Source organism: Tenrec ecaudatus, chromosome X (genome assembly GCF_050624435.1).
Source record: "Tenrec ecaudatus isolate mTenEca1 chromosome X, mTenEca1.hap1, whole genome shotgun sequence".
Classification (NCBI taxonomy): Eukaryota; Metazoa; Chordata; class Mammalia; order Afrosoricida; family Tenrecidae; genus Tenrec; species Tenrec ecaudatus.
This window is the reverse complement of record NC_134548.1, coordinates 96,162,820-96,169,751: the sequence shown is the minus strand read 5'-3', so window position 1 is coordinate 96,169,751 and position 6,932 is coordinate 96,162,820. Positions and strand designations below refer to the sequence as shown.

General features: G+C 38.5%; 1 non-coding gene across 1 annotated transcript; it reads right to left on the bottom strand.

Annotated features, from left to right (window-relative positions):
* Positions 1–5,062: 5,062 nt before the first annotated feature.
* On the bottom strand, positions 5,063–5,195 carry LOC142435407 (small nucleolar RNA SNORA42/SNORA80 family). Its single transcript, XR_012781469.1, has one exon. It is a non-coding gene; the product is annotated as a small nucleolar RNA SNORA42/SNORA80 family (small nucleolar RNA).
* Positions 5,196–6,932: the final 1,737 nt, after the last annotated feature.

The window sequence follows — 6,932 nt, the reverse complement described above, 5'->3', positions numbered from 1 at the left end:
CACACAATTTCATATTCTATTGCTTAAGCCACAAGCTAGTTGCTAATTCTCAAAATTTCTCCCATAATAGCATCCTACATTCTCCTTACCTTGCAATTTTATAGCCAATCACACATAGGTAAATTGAATTAAATATACTTTTAAATTTATCCAGGATGGGAACAGTGAAAACGCAAGTAGTCACAAAGGTAAATTCTACCATACACATTCTTATCTCCAAAATGGAACAATGTTTCAAGTCAATTTCTAGTCAAAAGCGACTGTGACACTTCCAACTTGCAAGAAATATCAGAAACAGAGGAAATTACAAAACTGTGGGCGTGGGCATCGGATCCTTGTGTGATTAATAACAGCCATGTCTAGTTTCTGCATCTGATCAGTTCACTCAGACACTGTCAGGGTTGCTGTGGACAAAAAAGTAAAGCAGTTGGCCCAAATTGCTGATGGATGTTTTTGCTGTGTCTTTGAATGTTTGGAGCCCTGGTGGCGTAGTGGTTACATGTTGGACTGAAATCTGAAAAGTCAGCTGTTTGAAACCACCAAACATTCCACAGGGCTTTTTACTTCTATAGTTCTATCCTGTCCTAGAGGGTTACTATGAGTTAGCATTGATTGGATTTCACTGAGTAGTTTTATTTTTTTGGTTAATTGTTAAGTGGACATACTCTGGCTGCAAATAATGTTTAAAATACTTTTGAAATCCTCTAGGTTAGGAGTGTTACTAGGTATAAAATATTGGAAGGGATCCATAGTGAATTCTCTTGTGTTATATATGTATATATGTGTGTGTATTTATGTATGCGTGTGTGTCTACCTCACAGTAGAAAGTCATGTATAGGGTGAGAGAAAAAAATGTAAGGTATATAATTCAAAATCCTAAAAGACCAACAGAGACTTGTGGAACTGCAGTGACTGTGAACCTTACATGTTCTTCAAGTCTAAACTGAGCCCACTCCCTGGGATAAACTTTAGCCAGAAAACAGATTTACAAAGTTAATAATAGCACCAGGAAGGAATGTACACCTCAGTATAATCAAATATACAAGATCAAAAGGAGACTGCTTGCTTTAAAAACAAAGCTCAAAAGATAGAAAGTTGCAGGGAAGAAGATGAATTGTAACAGCGTAACCCAGGGAAGAAATAGTAACAGTTCAGTTATATTGAGGGGATTGTAACCAATGTCATGAAACAAAATTTGTATAAATTGTTGAACGGAAAATTAACTTGCTCCATAAACTTTCACCCAAATTATGGTAAGTAATTAAGTAAAATATGTGGCTTAGAATACATTATACAAGAAGTCAATTTTGGAGACATGAAGAGTTAAGAAAAGTTTTATAATTTATTATTATTTTTAAAAATTTCTTATAAATTTTTTTTCATGTCTTATATTGACCACAGTCTCCCTTCATCCACTTTTCTGTTGTTCATCTCTCTGGGAGGAGATTATATATCAATCAATGTGATTGGTACCCCTTTATCCCCTCACCTTTCCCCCACCATCCTGATATCGCTACTCTCATTATTCGTCCTGAGAATTATCAAAGGTTCATGAAGGAAGGAGGGTGAGGGAGGCGTTAAAAAATGAGCTGATACCAAGGACTGAAGTAGAAACAAAATGTTTGGAAAATGACGATAGCAACATATGTAGAAATGTGCTTGACACAATGGATGTATATATGGATTGTGATAAGAGGCATAAGAACCACCATCCAGCCCCTCGCCAATAAAATGATTCAATAAAAAGAAAAGTTTGACTGGAGAAAAGGGGTTAAATGTATTTCTGTAACAAGTATGATGAAAGGTTTGGGAATAATAACAACTATATTTTGTCTGAAGAGAGAAAAAGATTGCACTGTTCACATAAATAGAACGTGTAGGTAAGTATATCAAGGGCCTTAAAAGCAAGACTGAAGAATGTGCAATAAGTACATAGAAGAAGAGATGGGTTAATGGAATCATGAAAGGGATTCTGTACTCAGAGGAACACTTAATATAAAAGTTATACTTCTCTATACAAATTGGTTAAAAACATTTAAAAATCTTTTCTGGTTAATGACTTTGTTCTTACCAAATGTTTTTTTAATGACATATTATAGAAAATAATTAAAATAATATTTATTATGGAGGAAGAAAGCATATCTGTACTGTCATAGTAATCTCTTACCAGGTCACTGTAAATAGAGGTCAAAGGTCAGGTCCGTCTCTTAAAATAATCCAAATATCATAAAGTAATCTATGAAAAGTCGTACTCTTCATAAAATTATTGTAGACTACTCATTAAGGCATGTTTATAAAGAGGTTCTACGTTTTTAAAGCCACTTGTACTTTAGGTTTTAAATACCACTGGTTGCATAGTAGTTACTCACTGGTTGCTAATAGCTTGGTCAGCAATTCCAAATCACAAGCTACTCTTTGGGAGAAATCTGTAGCAAAGAGTTACAGTCGTGGAAATTTACAGGGGGCAGTTCTATCCTTCCCTAGAGGGTCACCATTAATCCTAATTGAGTTGATTTCAGTGATTAAAAAAAAAACCATAAGTGGTTAAAAGTAGGTGATAAGTGTTTGATGACCTATGACCTACTTCTTTTAGAAAACCCACTTTTTACAAATCATTTTATTCGGGGCTCATAAAACTCTTATCACAATCCATACAAACATCAATTGTATAAAGCACATTTGTACATTCAATCATTCTAAAAACATTTGCTCTCTACCTAAGCCCCTGGCATCAGCTCCTCATTTTTCCCCCTCCTTCGCTGCTATCCCCTCCCTCATGAGGGCTTGAAAATTTATAAATTATTATTTTGTCATATCTTACACTATGTGATGTTTCCCTTCACCCACTTTTCTGCTGTCCATCCCCCAGGGAAGAGACTATCTTTAGATCTTTATAATCAGTTCCCACTTTTTAACCCACCCTCCCTCCACCCCCCAGGTATGGCCACTCTGACCACTGGTCCTGAAGGGATCAACTGTCCTGGATTCCCTGTGTTTCCAGTTCCTATCTGTACCAGTGTACATCCTCTTGTCTAGCCAGATTTGTAAGGTAGAACTGGGATCATGATAGTTGGTCTAGAAGAAGAAGCATTTAGGAATAGGAGGAAAGTTGTATGTTTCATCGTTGCTACATTTCACCCTGACTGACTCATCTCCTCCCTGTGACCCTTCCTTAACGAGATGTCCAGTTGCCTACAGATGGGCTTTGGCTCCCCACTCCACTCTCCCCCTCATTCACAATGATATGATATTTTGTTCGTTGATGCCTGATACCTCATCCCTTCCACACCTCATGATCACATAGGCTGGTGTGCTTCTTCCATGTGGATTTTGTTGCTTTCAAGCTAGATGGCTGCTTGTTTACCTTCAAGCCTTTATGACTCCTTTATGACGCCAGGCACCATCAGTTTCATTTACCACATTTGCTTATGCACCCATTTGTCTTCAGTAATCATATTGGGGAGGTAAGCACACAGTGATATCATTTTTGTTCTGTGATGTCTAATAACTGAGCCCTTCGGCCCCTCGTGATCACACAGGCTGGTGTGCTTCTTCCATGTGGGCTTTATTGCTTCTCAGCTAAATGGCCGTTTGTTTACCTTCAAGTCTTTACGACCCTAGATGTTATATCTTTTGACAGCGGGGCACCATCAGCTTTCTTCACCACATTTGCTTATGCACCTGCTTTGTCTTCAGCGATTGTGTCTGGAGGGTGAACATCATGGAATGGCAGTTTAATGGAACAAAATGTTCTTGCATTGAGGAAGTACTTCAGTGTAGGCCCAATGTCCATCTGCTACCTTAATAATAAACCTATAAATATATACACATAAATCTATCTTCCAAACATCATATATAAATATATTTACATATGTACATGCCTGTATCTAGACCTCTATAAATTCCCTTTGCCTCTTAGATTTTTCCACTATTTCTTTTTAATTTCTTCTTGTCCAACTATCATGCCCAGCCTTCATTTGGGTTTCAGTAATTCCTTTCAGTTACATTACCCTTGATCATGCTCTAGCTGGCTTCCTACACCTTCCTCACCACCTATTTGGATCACTTGTTGTTCCCTTATCCCTGGGGTTGTTAACACCACTTCCTTTCCTCCACCTCCCCCTCTCCCATGTCCCCTGGAACTGTCAGTCCCATTGGAAAACCCTATTTTTAGCCAATTATTTGTGCTGGTTTACATGCTTGTTTGTATCAACTTGACAACTAAACTAAAAATTTAAGAAAACAATAATTTTGTCAAATGTTAACTTTGTATTATATCTATATAATCTCACTATACTTGTTGATAATTTTAACCTATGTTCCTTTATTCCATCTATGAAAATTTGAAGTTATTTTCCTTTCTTATTCTAACCACTCAGGTCAGTGCTTAAATCTGATGTGGAAGGAAATAGGAAGGTTTTCAAGGCTGCGTGTTGACTCTCTATTTTTCTTTTACTTGTGGGGCAACACAGAGAAAAACAATTCAAAATACAATTTCACAGCTCATCTCATCTGAACAGTGAAAGGACCAAGTAACCCCCCTGTGTATATGGGCCTTTTTTTCTCCCCACCTCCTTCCTGTTCTTCCTCACCCATCCCCCAGACCACCAGGCTTGCCATAACTTCCAAAATTTTCTAATTTTGGTATGAAAATCATTTTTTTCTTTGTAGTAATGGAATTTTTATATGTTTGTCTTTATAAGATTGACTCATTTTGCTGAGCATAATATCTTACAAATTTGTCCATGTTATGAGATATTTGGTGGTTTCATTATTGTTTTTAGAGATACATAGAATTCCATTGTATGTATGTGCAAGAATTTATCCATTCCTCAAAAATTAGTAATTTTTTTTCCAACTTTTTTGCTGTTGTTGAATGTGCTGCGATAAACATGGTGTGCATACCTATGTACATATTTTGTTCTTTGGGGAGTAAATACTAAATAGAAAGATTGTAAGGTTATGAAAGTATTTCTGTTTATATTCGTTTAAGAAAGTGCCTTACTTTTTTCTATAGTGGCAGTACAATTCTGCAATCACCCCTCCAGTCTTTTTTTTCCCCCACTGTGCAAACCTCTTCGGTGCTTGAAGCCCACGGGGTAAAGCCAGGCAATGGTTCGGGGTTACAGTATGCTTTGGCATGGACATTGTGAGAGGCTCATGGGATCAGACCTGCCATAAATCCAAACCCATGTGCTACCCCTGCAGTCTTTTAATCTCTCCTCATTGTTTTCCCGCATTTGTTATTTTCTATTTTAAAAATGTGTTTTAAATATTTTATTGAGAGCTCTTACATATATCATAGCATTCCATCAATCATATGAAATAGTATTGTACAATTGCTACCACATTTGGTTTCAAAACATTTTCTTTCATTTTTTTTAACATAGATGGTATATAATATTTTAAAAATATCATTAAACAATGTATTATTTACAGTTACGTACAACATGAGGGGATTTTTTAAAGTGTAGAAAAAAGTGAATTAAAATAAAATGGCATCTTCCCACTTTCCCCCACTTCTCTTTTTGTCATTTTATTAGGGATTCATACACCACCCATCTCGATACATTCCTAAATCAATTGTGTAAAGCACATATGTACACTCGTTGCCCTCATCATTCTCAAAACTTTTGCTCTCCACCCAGGCCCCTGGAATCAGGTCCTCATTTTTCCCCTCCCTCCCCCCTCCACCCTCCCTCATGAACCTCTGATAATTTATAAATTATTATTTTGTCATATCTTGCTCTGTCCCATGCCTCCCTTCCCCCACTTTTCTGTTGTATGTTCCCGAGGGAGGAGATCAAATGCAGGTCCTTGAAATAGGTTCCCCCTTTCCATCCCACCCTCCCTATGCCCTTCCAGTATCGCCACTCACTCCACTGGTCCTGAGGGAATCATCCGCCCTAGCTTCCCTGTGTTTCCAGTTCTCATCTGTACCAGTGTATCTCCTCTGGTCTAGTCAGGCTTGCATGGTAGAATTCGGATCATAACAGTGGGAGGGGAGGGTGAAGGAAGCATTTAGGAACTAGAGGAAAGTTGTATTTTTGATCGCTGCTACTTTGCAGGCTGATTGTCTCATCTCCTCCCCAAGACCCTTCTGTAAGGGGATGTCCAATGGCCTACAAATGGGTTTTGGGTCTCCACTCCACGCTTCCCCTCTCATTCACTATGGTAAGATTTTTGTTCTGATGGTGCCTGATACCTGATCCCTGACACCTTGTGATCGCACAGGCGGCTAGTGTGCTTCTTCCATGTGGGCTTTGTTGCTTCCGAGCTAGATGGCCTCTTGTTTACTTTCAAGCCTTTAAGACCCCAGGCCCTACATCTTTTGATAGCCGGGCACCATCAGCTTTATTCACCACATTTAGTTGTTCACCCACTTTGTCTTCAGCGGTTGTGTTGGGAAGGTGAGCATCATAGAATGCCATTTTAATAGAAGAAAGTATTCTTGCATTGAAGGAGTACTTGAGTGGAGGTCTAATGTCACTCTGCTGCCTTAATACTAACCTTATAAATTTATGCACATAGATCTATTTCCCCATCCTCTTGTATAAATATATTTGCATATGTATATGTCTTTATCTAGACCTCTATAAATGCCCTCTGCCTCCCCTCTCTTTCCTCTATTTCCTTTGACTTCCCTCCTGTTCCACTATCATGCTCAGTCCCCACCAGGGTTTCAGCCATTCCTCTTAGTTACGTTGCCCTTGATCATGCCCAACCAGGCCTCCCACACCCTTCTCATCACCAATTTGGATCACTTGTTGTTCCCTTGTCCATGGGTTTATTAACACCACTACCTTTCCCCCGACCTCCCCGTCTCACATGTCCCCACAGAACTCTCAGTCCCGTTGTTTTCTCCTCCAATTGTTTATCCAGCCTATCTTATTTAGACAGACCTGAGGAGATAGTAACATGCACAAAAACAA